We start from the raw sequence: 13,666 nt of genomic DNA on the forward strand, positions 1-13,666 counted from the left end.
GACGGCCACTCACTGTGGCTGCTGGCCGCTCACGCTGGCTGCTGGTTACATACGGCAGCCCATGGCAACCCACTGCCACAGGGGCTGCAGCCTACACCGTCGCGACACACAGCAGCCCAGCTCCAGGTTGAACTGTTGTTCAGCATCTCAGCTGTGGAGGGCAGTGTCACTGGCCCTCATATGTGGGATCCGAACCAGGGCCCTCTGGCGTCTCAAGCCAGTTCTTAACCATCGCGCCACTTGGCCGGCCCTGTTGATTTTTTTTTTAAAATCCTGTTGATGATAGGGAGTTTTTGAAAGATTAAGGAGAGGAGGCATACCATGATCAGGTGTGCAATTTAGAATTCTAACAGTGGTGATAGTGGGGAATGGACCTGAGGGGATGAGACAGGAAGCAAGGAGGTGTCTGTAATCCTGCCTGTTCTCTGAGATTGAAAGATTATTTTTGATGTTTAAAAACTTATTTTTTTCCTCTCGTACTTCCTCAAAAAGGTAGCTCTATTGTAGTGAGATAAGTAAAGATAATTCTGGTTTTCTTCTAGTATAGTTTTTACTGTTATTTTTTTCTTCCTTTTTTAACATGTCCTACCTTAGCCAGTTTAATAAGTGGAAGTATGGTGGGGAAATTTAGGGCCCCCCACCTAGATTCCAGTTCTAAAACTGCCATATGCCCATAACTGGATGCAAGACTGAGCAAGCTACTGAACTTTGATATGCATCAAACTACTCTTGTAAAATGGGGATAATATTTGTCTCATGGGAATATTAATAAAATTAAATGAAGTAAAATGCTTGAAAGTTACTGGCATACAGTAGACATTCAATAAATAATAGTTTTCATTTTGCCCTTTGCTTCCCCTGTTTGGAATTAGCTTTCTCTTTTATGCCAACGTTCTTTTTTAAGTTATCGCTAGCTTTTCCAATTTTCAGCATAATTTTCCTTTCTTGCCATTCTAATGTCAACCACCTCTACTTTTATTAATGATAAACATTGTTTAACATGTATATGCCTTTTCTCCCTAATGACATTGAAAACTTGAAGGAAGGGATTATTTCATATGGTTATATATTCTCCTCTCTTTCTATCTTATCAACAGTTCTCGGTTTTATTGGACCTCCCGTGGATCCTGCTGTGATCCTAGACACCTAGTTCTTGTGGACCCTATGACTCTTTTGCAGTACTTTCTCCCTGAGTACTCGCTTCCATTACCACAGCTTCAACCGACACATCCACATGTTAATAGCTCTCAAATCTACACCTCTAGTTCCTGCCTGTCTTTTGGATTTCTGATCTTTGTTTTCCAATGACCATTAGACATTTATGCTTTCATGTTCTATAAGAACCTCAACCCAACATTCCCGGAGCTACATTCTTTGGCTTATTTCTCCTCTTTGTTTTCTTTTTCCCTGGTTTGTTGAGTGGTATTATCATTATCACAGGCAACCAAGTGAGCATACATACCCCTCTTGGTTCTCGCCTCTATTTTCCTGAACTATTTCCTGACCTCCTAACAATCTCCCTACTACCAGGTATTCATTCATGCAATTAATAGCCATTATTTATTGAGTACTAACTTTGTGCCAGGAACTATTCTAAGTGCTTAACATTAATTAACTCTCTTAATTCTCAGAACAACCCTCTGTGGTAAGAACTATTCTTATTCCTATTTATAGATGAGGAAATTGAGACACAAAGCAGTTAAGTAGCTTATTCATGGTCACACAACTAGTTGGTGTTAGCCTGTATTCAAACCCAGACCTAGTCTAGCTCCCGAGCCCATGTTCTTTTTGTGTGTATATCTGTTTGCTTTATTTTAACTTTAAAAAATTTTTTATTAAATTTATTGGGGTGACATTGGTTAGTAAAATTGTATAGGTTTCAGGTGTACAATTCTGTAATACATCATCTATATATTGCATTGTGTGTTCACCGCCCAGTCAGTTCTTCCATCACCGTACATTTGACCCTCTTTACCCTTTTCTGCCTCCTCCCGTCCCCCATTTCCCTCCAAGTAACCACTAAACCATTGTCTGTGTCTATGAGCTTTTGTTTGTCTTGTTCGTTTGTTGCTGTCGGTTTATATCCCACATATGAGTGAAATCATGGCTCTTGACTTTTTCCATCAGACTGATTTCATTCGCTTCATGATATTTTCAAGATCCATCCATGTTGTCGCAAATGGCAATATTTCATCTTTTCTTATGTTTGAGTAGTATTCCATTGTGTATGTATACCACGTCTTCTTTATCCAATCATCTATGGAAGGACGCTTCAGTTGTTTCCATGTCTTAGCTACAGTGATTAATGCTGCAGTGAACATAGGGATACGTATATCTTTATGGATAAATGTTTCCAGATTTTTTGGGTAGATACCCAGAAGAGGGATTGCTAGGTCATATGGTAATTCTATTCTTAATTTTTTGAGGAACCTCCATACTATTTTCCATAGTGGCTGCACCAGTCTACATTCCCACCAGCAGTGTATGAGGGTTCCTTTTTCCCACATCTTCTCCAACACTTGTTATTACGTGTCTTGTTAATAGTAGCCATCTAACAGGTGTGTGGTGGTATCTCATTGTGGTTTTGATTTGCATTTCCCTAATAGCTAGTGAAGTTGAGCATTTTTTCATATATCTGTTGGCTGTTTGTTGTATGTCTTCTTGTGAGAAGTGTCTGTTCAGGTCCCCTGCCCATTTTTAAATTGGATTTTTTTGTTTTGTTTTGTTTTGTTTTGTTTTTGTTGACTTGTATAAGTTCTTTATATATTTTGGATATTAGCCACTTATCAGAGGTGGTGTTTGCAAATATCTTCTCCCATTTGGCTGGTTGCCTCTTTGTTTTGTTGACGGTTTCTTTTGCTGTGCAGGGCTTTTTAGTTTGATATAGTCCCATTCATTTATTTTTGCTTTTACTTCCCTTGCCTTTGAGGTCAAATTCATAAAATCCTCTCTAAGACCAATGTCCATAAGTTTAGTACCTATGTTTTTTTCTGTGCAATTTATTGTTTCAGGTCTTATATTTAGGTCTTTGATCCATTTTGAATTAATTTTGATGTGTGGTGACAAATAACAGTCTAGTTTCGTTTTTTGTTTTTTTTTCTTCCACTTGGCTTTCCAATTTTCCCAGCACCATTTATTGAAGAGGCTTTCTTTTCTCCATTGTATGCTTTTGGCTCCTTTGTCAAAAGTTATTTGCCCATATATATGTGGGTTTATTTCTGGGTTCTCTGTTCCAGGGATCTGTGTGTCTCTTTTTCTGCCAATACCTTGCTGTTTTGATTGTCACTTTGTAGTGTAATTTGAAGTCAGGGAGTATGATACTTCCAGCCTTCTTTTTTTCCTCAAAATTGCTTTGTCTATTCGTGGTCTTTTGTGATTCCATACTAATCTGATGATTTATTATTATTTTTTGTTCTATTGCTTTAAAAATGCCATTAGGATTTTGATGGGGATTGCATTAAATCTGTATATTGCTTTGGCTAGTATGGCCGTTTTAACTATGTTGATTCTTCTAATCCATGAACACAGAATATATTTCCATGTCTTGTGCCTTCTTCAATTTCTTTTAATAATATCTTATAGTTTTCAGGTATAGGTCCTTCACATCCTTTGTTAAGTTTATTCTTTTTGTTGGCAATTGCAAAAGGGAATTTTTTTCTGAAATTTCATTGTTATTATATAGGAACACAATGGATTTTTGTATATTGATTTTGTATCCTGCAATTTTACTGTATTTGTTTCTAACAGGTTTTTTGGTAGAGTCTTTAGGGTTTTCTATATAAAGACTCATGTCATTCGCAAAAAGTGACAATTTGACTTCTTCATTCCCAGTTTGGATGCCTTTTATTTCTTCCTGTTGCGTGACTGCTGAGTCCATGCCCTTAACCAGTACATTTTAATGCTTTATAGTCTTTTACACTCCTTTGGTATAATTCACTTGCCACATTGCTGCCAGAGTGACTTTTTAAAAGATACATACATTTTGTCACTCATTGGGTTTAGAAATATTCGAGCAAATGTGGTATTAAAAGACATAGTTCTAAACACTCCATGGGGACTAGTGTCCTTATTTCAAGTTCTCCTACCACTGCCTGTGCAGTTAGTAGCTAGCGTTTACTGAGCACTTACTGTGTTATAAGTAGTTCTTTGTTGTCTGAGTCTCTCTTCTCAGCATCCCCAAACTGAGTGCTCCTTTAGGCAAGAATCCTGGATCCCTGTATTAGCCCTATCACAATGCATATCGTATACATTAAGCATTTAATGTCTGCAAATTGAGCTATTCTTCAGGTTACAGAGGACTGGGGTTTTGTTGTTCCTGTTACTGGTTTGTATCTGGAAAAATGAGAGTTGTAAAAATTTTCTAGGCCATTATGTAATCAGATATGTGCACGTTCAGCTGCCTTTTTCCTTTCTGTCACTGTCGTCCATGTATCATCTGGTGAGATTTCAGGATTTTGTGACTTTTAATTTTACTCCTTACATAGATTTTTTTTTTCTGGAAGATCATTATCTGGCTATCTGGAGCCAAATTGCTGCTTTGATAGAAAATACTTTCTCCTATAAAATTTCAATTTTATAAGGGAAATGCTTACATCAAATAAATTATTCTTAGGGTGATATTCAGAAAACAGATGCTGTGAGATATATAAGGGCATAACTGTCTATAATCTTTAAATTTTGGATGTGATAACCAACTTTGGGGTTGCAGGGAGAGGTTTTTGCTTTCCCCACTTGATGATCTCTCCCTGAGTGATAATGGCAGGTATGCAGACTATAGCTAAGAACCCAACTGAAAGCAAAATAGATCACAAAAGTTATGTACTCATACTTCACTATTCATAGTAGAGACTAGGCTCTTAACCCAGTGTCTGTGGGCTCACTTTTAATAAATTAGAAAGGGAATTAAGAGGATTACTGTTAAAGTAGACACTCTGACTCAAGGAAAAGTGAAAGCTGATAGTTTGCTCTGTTTGTGATTTACTCTTTGATTCTGGAATGTAATTGAATGGTAAATCACATTAGCTACTGTCCTACCTTTATAGTCACTATGTTTGGATTCACAAACAGCCCTCTCTCATTACTTCGAGTAAAAGAAGGGTGGGGGAGAAATATTCCAAGTGTAAAGAGACAGACTGAGTAAGAAAGCTTAGCCAGCTTACCTTTTCTACGTGTGAACAGTCCTTTACCCAAGCACATCTCCATGTTGCAGTTCATTATGGAAGTTAATAATGAGAATTATTGAGTGCACTGTATTAGTTTTCACTGATGCTATCTCTATTGCATAGAGGAGGAAACTGAGGTTTAGAAAGGTGAAATGACTTGCCTAGCACCATAGGACAAATACATGTTAGAGCAGGTTCAAATAAAGGTCGGCCAGACAGTGCATGTGCTTTCCCCCCATTATACCATGTTGATGTCAAATTACCAGTAAAATATAAAGTTTGTGATTAGTAGAGCTAATGTAAGCAAGCAGGGATGTGTGATAAGTTTTAGAAAGGTTTGCAGTCAAAATTTAAAATGCAAAAGTTTTGATATTTAATGTAAATTTTGATTAAACAAAATTGGTTATTTATGAGTAATAATGCATTTTATTCCTATTCTTCTCTTTCTCTGTATATACACACATATGTATACATACAAATACACACACATATACACATATATTTACAAAAATAGAATTTTAACAAAATACTGGAGTAATTTTAGGTACATTTTGCCCCATCCCACCTCCCATTTTTACTTTTTGGCTTATCTTCTTCCTTAAAACCTTCTCTAGAACTACTCTACCAAAAAGCCACCAGCTATAGACTAAATGTGTCCTTCCAAATCTGTATGCTGAAACTTAATCCCCAGTGTGATGGTATTTTGAGGTGGAGCCTTTGGGAGATGATTAGGTCATGAAGGCAGAGCCTTTGTGAGTGGGATTAGTGCCTTTATAAAGGAGGCCCCAAGGAGACCCCTGTTCCTTCCATGATGTAAGGTTATAGTGAAGAGACAATGGTCTGTGAACCAGGAAGCAGGCTCTCTCATCAGACACCAACCATGCTGGTGCCTCCATCTTAGACTTCCCAGCCTCCAGAATGGTGAGAAAGAAATTTCTATTTATAAGCCACCCGGTCTACGGTACTTTATTGTAGCAGCCAAAATTAATTAAGATACCACTCAAATACAGAACACACGTCCACATGATTCCTGGTCACCCACTCACCCATGTGTATCTGTCTGTATTGTTTCCCATGGTCTCCGTGTGTAATCACTCTATACGTATATACAGTATATGCATGTATGCGGAGTTTTAATCGCTGTTTTACAAAATTGGAGTGGATGTTATACAAATGATTTGATATCTTGTTTTTCTTGTAACACTCCATGTACAAATCTCTTCAATGCACTCTTTTTAGTGGTTTCACAGTCTTTTGTGGTGTACCGTATTTTTCAACCATTACCCTGTTGATAGGCATTAATATGTACTCTGGCTCTGATTTTTTCTTTGTTTGTTTTGCCACGATGCATAGCACAGCAGTAAATATCTATCTGTATTTATATACTCATATTTATGATGCTTTTATTTCTGTGAATTAAATTCCCAGGAGTGGGATTCCTGAATCAAAGAGTATGTATATTTTAGATTTAAAAGACATCAGATTGTTTTCCTAAAAAGTACAGATAATGTGTGGCATCACTCCCTACCCTGAATCCCTGTTGGCAATGGGTATCATTTTGGGGGGGATTTTTATTAATCTAATGATAGTCTGATGAGTATTAACACCACAGTGTTACTTTAATTTCCATTAGCTTCAGTACAAGTGCATTACTAGTTAGTTATAGGTTATTTTTTTGTTCATTACTGTAAGTGAGATTGGTATATAGTATTTGTAGTAGTTGTTTTTCTTTGTGGGGTGCAGGGTAGGTAACCATTTTTCCTAAGATCTTAAAATTGAATTGTGAAGCTTTTCATCTTTTTCTATGACCCTAATCTATAAATTGATAATAATAGCATCTACCTCACTGGGTTGTTTGGAAGATTAAATGAATTAATATGAAGTGCTTAGTACAGTGCCTGCATATAGCTAACAGTATATGTGTTAGCTGTTAGCAGCAGCAGCACCACCATCACCATCACCATCATCATCTAAAACAGATTAAATAATTTTGGGAATTTTCAATTCTTTAAAGGTGTGTTAGAATTTAGCTGTTAACTCCATTAGTTCAGAGTGGCTTTATAGTGATAAAGCTTTCTCTAATACCTTTAGTGCTATTTGCTTTGTCCATTTTTTCCTACTTCCCTGTGGTGTATTCTTGGCAATTTATTTTTTGCTAGGGAACCATCCTCTAGATTTTAAAATTTATTGCTGAAACAGTGCAAACAGTTTCATTTTATAACTCTCTTCATTATTTCAGTAATTCATAGCATATTTTCTAATTAAACCCCCAAGCTGCTCTAGTATTTCAGTTACAGAATTATTGTTATTTTATGAACTCTTCTTGGACAGGATGCTTTCTAATGTTGAAGGTGTAACACTTTGTATGAGCTAAAACAAAGTATTTGAGTCACTTCTTGCTTTTAAAATATTTCTCAGAATGATAATGGAGAACATAAACTACATAAATTTAGGGAATTTATATCTCTAGTTTACAATTTTGTTCCAAACATATAGCACCAACCTGGCTCACAGTACATACCCAGTAAATATTTGTTAAATGAATGAATGATTAAATTAACAAATGAATGGGTAAAATATAATCTGGTGGGATAATAGCTAAATAACAGGTAGGTTTCTGGAGGAATCTTTTAAATGGTAGATTTTTAATCACCTTTCTAAAGACAATATTAACCTTGGGTATCTTCTTCCACAATTATAGTATATTTTTAATATAAAATATCTGAGTATTTAATTTTAGCAAACCACTTGCTAATGAAAGTCATGCAAAGGCATTTTATGGTAAATTAACTCCAGTTTATTAAGTGAGTTAACCAGTAGTTGTGACTTACTGATAGGTCTCATAGTCTTTAGGATCTTTCGTAGGTTATTCATGCTACTAAGTCCGTTTCTCCAGTGTACCGAATGTTAATGGGGAATAGGACATAGTGGGTAAATTTAATGAGCCCTCCCCAAAACAGTGTTCAGAACCTCTGGCTTGGAGCAACAGTTAATTTTCAAATGTTATTGGAATGGTGAAAGAAGTGTATAAAATGCAGTGTAAAGAGGTAAAGAGCATCCTTTGAGGGTAGTTAAGTATTATGTGTACTCTTCTGCCTAAGAGATATTCTCCGTCCCTGCCCCTGTCCTCCAGTTCTGGCAGGAGTTCACAGGGTTACTTTGCTAAGACTGTTTTGTTGAAGATGTCACTGCAAATTAAGACTTTACCATCACACCCCTCGTAGCCGCTGTGTAACTTCTACAGTCCCACTGGTGCCAGGCATGTTCCAAGGCAGCGTTCCAAGGCTCCGTGGTTTCGCTGTGATGGCTCTGCCAATGCAAATAACCCATCACCATTAAATACCTACTCCGCCCATAACGTGATTTTTACATGCTGTTTTATTAAGAACTTATCAGATTTGGGGGAAATTAATCCATTATCTCATCAGGATATCACCTGGCCCTTGAAGTAACCCTTATTCTAGATGTGAGATGTTTTATCTTTGAAGAGAATCTGAAACTCAGCATGTTTATTTGTTAAGAGAGTGGACATTGTAATAGCCTTATTCCTGCAGTTGATTCTTTATGATTGGAAGTACTCTATTAACATGAGAAGCCAGAGTCTTACTTTGGGCACTTATATTCTAGTAAGACAGATGAACAGATATAGCAAGCAAGGGGTCTTATATTCATTGAGAAGTTAATAATAATTTCTCAATAACTTTTTGGTGTTGTAGGAATAAGTTAGAACCCCATCCTTTTCTTTCTTTTTTAAAGATTTTTGTTGAGGAATTGGGGGAGGGGAACAGTGTTGGGGAATTGGGGGAGGGAAACAGCTAAGTTGTTGCCTTTCAATCTTAGTTGTGGAGGTAATTGTGGATGGTGCAGCAAGCTCAGCTCCAAGTCCAGTCGTCACTCAGCTCCAAGTCCAGTCGTCACTCAGCTCAAGATGCTGTGTTCACTTTAGTTTCAGGTAGGCATAGCCACCATCCCATGTGGGAATCGAACCAAAGCCTCATTGTTAAGAGTGCATGCTCTATCCACTGAGCCATCCGGGCGGCAGCTCAGCTCAAGGTGCCGAGTTTAGTCTTAGTTGTGGGCGGGCGTAGTCCACCATCAAACAGGAAGCCTTGTTGTTAGGAGCATGTGTTCTCTTCAGCTGAGCCATCCTGCCACCTGTTGGCAGCTTAGCGGCAGCTCAGCTCGGGCGCAGCTCACTGGCCCATGTGAGAATTGAACCGGCAAGCCAGTTGCGCAGAGCTCGCATTCTTGAGCAAGATCTTAACCAACTGAGCCACTCGGCTGGCCCAGAACCCCATTGTTTTCTAATCCTGCATAGGTATTAGGGAGGAAAATAATATTTGAATATCTAAAATATGAAAGGCATTTAAATTTTAAAAACTTAGCATACATATTTTTATAATATTCACAATAGCCATACTATTATAATTGTGTTTTACTGGTAAACAAACTGCAGCTTGGAAAAGTTGAGCTAGTATGTTAGTTATTAAGAGTCCAGATCTGTCCAATGGCAAAAGCCTTTCCAATATATTTCTCCATCGCATGTGGAAGAATTCCCTGTAACTTTCCTTTATCTCCTTGAGACTGCATAGCAGCACCCATACCCCTTCCAATACAGTTTCTTTGGTGGTACACCTGAGTATAAAACGGGCCAGGCATTTCTCAAAGAGTCTGTGGCACTTGCTGTACGGAGGCTTTCTTAATAGGCTTTTTCCTAGAGCCATCCAAAGTATGCTTAACACACCCCTCACGTCTGTACCTCCCCATGCTGGATGCGTTAACTAAAGCCTATAGGTTTGCTGTTGAGGGCGGCCTCTATAACTCTGTGACCACGGACTCCTTTTATTTCTATTCCCTCAATCTGGTAAGTGTGAAGTGATTGGACACATCGTTTTTCCTTAGTTGACATCTCGCTATTTTCAAGCTCCCATCTGTAAATTCTGACTTTGCAAAAAGCACCTAACGCCATAGAGGTAAAATGACTTTTCCACTGATTTTTCTATCTCAGCGATTCTTTACTTCTAGTGACAGAGTCGGATATGAACCTTAGTGTAGAACTGGCTTTAAACAGTTTATGGGGAGAACATCTAGAGATTTAAATTTATGAAAAATTCCATATAAGCCAAGAAATTGACTCCACAGCTTTCAAAAAGGAGCTAAGATTATCTTATGTTTCATTAATTAAAATATAGTGCCCAGATCAAGGAAAGTAATAGTCTTCCTGGACATTGGTTCATTAGATCATATTTGGGATATGTTTGAGTCCCAGTTTACTTTGATGAGAAAAAGCACAGGGAGATGGCCAGGATGATGAGGGGTTTTAAAACAGTCTTATAAAAAGTAGATGGGAATAGAGAACATTTAGCTTAGAGGAGACTTTGGGAATATAGTTACTATCTTTAAACTAAACAGTTATTTAATTAATTTGGCAAACAGTTATTGGGTAATAGTAAAATGTATGCTCAGGTAAATCCTTTACACGCCTTACTCATGTAATCCTCAAAGCAAATTTGTGAGATTGATGCTATTCTTTGTTATCCCTGCTTTGGTAATGAAGAAACAGATTTTCTGGAAAAGGGAATTGACTTGCCTAAGGTTGCACTGTGACAGAGCCAGCCGTCCATATTTTCTGACTCCATTTTCCTTCCTTTCTCCCATGCTGCTACCTGCATTCTATAGAATTTGGGCTTGTGCTGAAGGGATGTAATTTGGAAGAGAAAAAGAATATGGGTGTATTGTTCCTGTCGGTAGAATAATGATAGTGCTAAGAGGGATAGAGTGTACTGAGGATAACAGGATGAGTTATTTTAGATGGGGTCATCAGGGAAGACCTCACTGAGAAGAAAACATTTGAGCAAAGACTTGAAAAAGATAAGGCAGCACGTTGTGTGGGTATCTGTAAGAAGAACATCCCAGAGTACAGATAGCTAGTATAAATCCCTGAGGTGGGAGTGAGCTTGGTTTGCTGCAAGAACAGCTAAGAAGTTAGTCTAGTTTGAGCAGAGTGAGCAAAGTTGGCAGAGGCCAGATTGTGTAGAGTTTTAGATTTTTTCTAAGTATGTTGGGAAGATGTTGGAGGGTTTTGAGCAAGGGAGTGATGTGATCTGATCTTTATTTAAAGAAAATGACTCTGGCATAGAGACGAGACTGGATGTAGGGAGAGGCAACCGAGAGATTAGTTAAGAGACTGTTGTACAATAGTATTCAGGTTGAGATGAGAGCCACTTAGGCTGGTCTGGGACCAGTTGAGGTAGATGAAGAGAAGTGATTAGATTCTTAATATATTTTGAAGACAGAGCTAACTAGACTTGCTAATGGATTCTATGTGGGTGTGTGGGAGAAACTGAACTTAAGGATAACTCCTAAATATTTAATCTGAGCAACAAGGTGAACTATGGTGATATTTATGAAGATAAGTGGTGTGAGATTCCTAGGAGGAAGGATGAGCAGATATTGGGGAATCAAGAATATATTTGGAGATAAATAAATATTGGTGCTGTGTGAAAAATAAAAGACTGTATTTGGGACATGTTAAGTTTGAGATAATGTGTTATGAAGGTGAGGTGCTGAGAGGGCAGTAGGATATGCAGTTTTGATCTCAAGGGTCAGTTGATGCCAGAGATATGAATTTGAGAATCGTAGCAGTCAAGTTTCAGTGTAGAAAACATAAAGCACTCCAGATATTTTCATCATAAAGAGATTTAAAACATAGCATTGAGTATTTATAGAATCATCTGAGGGCTGGAAGAGTAGAAGTTTGAAGGCTGCTGCTAGGCTTCAGGGACACATTACCACTAGGCTTCAAGGTGAACCCACCACAGCTGGGATCCAGTGATCACAAAACTGCTGCTGGTGAAAGTAGCCATCCCACACCCTCCAGACATGTGAATGAAGAAACTGGCTACTGCAAAAACTCACACTGGAGAGAGCCTGTCACTGCTACTGGAAGAATGGCTTCCACTCCTTCTACCTTCCAGATTTTGCTCAAGGTTCTCCAACATTTAAGAAGACGAGGATATAGCAGAGGAGAATGGGTACCTTATGAGATAGGGGAGAATCTAGAACAATGTGGCGTCCCAGAGCCAAAGTAAATGAAGTATGTTCAAGGGAGTGATCAACTGAATCAAATGCTTGTTGACTGGTTGAGTAGGGTGAGGGCTGAGAATCGAATGCTGAATTGAGCAACCTGGAGTCACGGGTGACATTTATAGGAGTAATTAATGTTGGTGGTATTGTAAGAGTGGGTTAAGGAGAGATTGGGAGTGAGGAAATGAAGACAAAAGAGATACAGACTACTCTTGTGAAGTTTTCTGTACAGAGGAGCAGGGAAATGATACTAAAGCTGGAGGTAAACGAGGGGTTAAGTGAACTGTTTTTTGTTTTGAGGTGCAAGGTATTTAGAATATTCTTGTGTTGGAAGGGAATTTGTAGAAGCACAAGAAAAGGATGGGATATAGGCACAAAAACCTGATAAGTGAGACAGTGGAATTCAGTGTATAGGTGGATGGTTTGGGCTTAGGAAGAAGGGCTGTACATCTGGGGAAGGCAGAATATATGGGTACAAATACAGAATCACATGGTAAATTTGGTGATGGGAGAATGAATAAGTTGTCCTCTGATTGCTTCTGGTGTTTTTTTTTTTTAGTAGAGTCATCAGCCAGGTGTCAGGAAGGTGGAAAGAATGTATAAGGTTTGAAGAGAAAAGAGAAAGTTTAAAATAGTTATCTTGGAGAATTAGAGAGTGAATTACCTAGGCCTAGTAGTTCTCACATTTTAGCCTGCATAGGAGGACTTGGTATAATACTAATTGCTATGCCCACCCCCAGAATTCCTGATTCATTAGGCTTGGGGTGAGGCCTGGGAATTTGCATTTGTAACTCTCCCAGGTGAATTTGATGCTCTGGTCCAGGGACCATACTTCAGTTAGAAATTTAAGGGAGACCATTCAACATGTTGAGTGCATTTCTCTAGCTGTATTCAGCCACTTGAGGGCACAGGTAGAGAAGGTGATAAGTTGAATGTAACCAGAGTTAGAGTTTTGCCTGGTGAGTTCAAGGGCAAGAAGAGAGTTCCATAGAAACGATATATAATGATGGACCATAAACTCTAAGCTGGATAAAGAGAGAAGTGAGGACACGAAAGAAGTAATAGTAAGTGAAAAAGAAAATGGTAGAATCAATGGATTGGAAGTTCTGATGATGACGATGAATTGATGGAGTGAAATGACCTGGAAATATGGAGAGTGGTGGTCAGACGTTGGGATGCTTGAACTTGAGGTCTGAAGGCTGCTGCAATTATTAATTATGATTCAAAGTAAGAGAATAAGTGACTGAACTGGGTAGAGGTCAAGAACTGAGTATTAGATGGATCTTGTACAGGGATGTAGAAGTCATCAAGAACAGTGGTGGGAAAAATCCCAAGACATTAATCCAAAAAAATATATGCACCCCTATGTTCATTGCGGCGTTATTCACAATAGCTAAGACTTGGAAACAACCAAAATG

At 38.2% G+C, this 13,666-nt stretch overlaps 1 protein-coding gene across 1 annotated transcript in view; it reads left to right on the plus strand.

Annotated features, from left to right (window-relative positions):
- Positions 1-13,666, plus strand: part of UVRAG (UV radiation resistance associated) — a 303,298-nt gene that overhangs the window by 85,172 nt on the left and 204,460 nt on the right. The gene's annotated exons all lie outside the window — the stretch shown is intronic.

This window comes from Hipposideros armiger, unplaced genomic scaffold (genome assembly GCF_001890085.2).
Source record: "Hipposideros armiger isolate ML-2016 unplaced genomic scaffold, ASM189008v1 scaffold_132, whole genome shotgun sequence".
Classification (NCBI taxonomy): domain Eukaryota; kingdom Metazoa; phylum Chordata; class Mammalia; order Chiroptera; family Hipposideridae; genus Hipposideros; species Hipposideros armiger.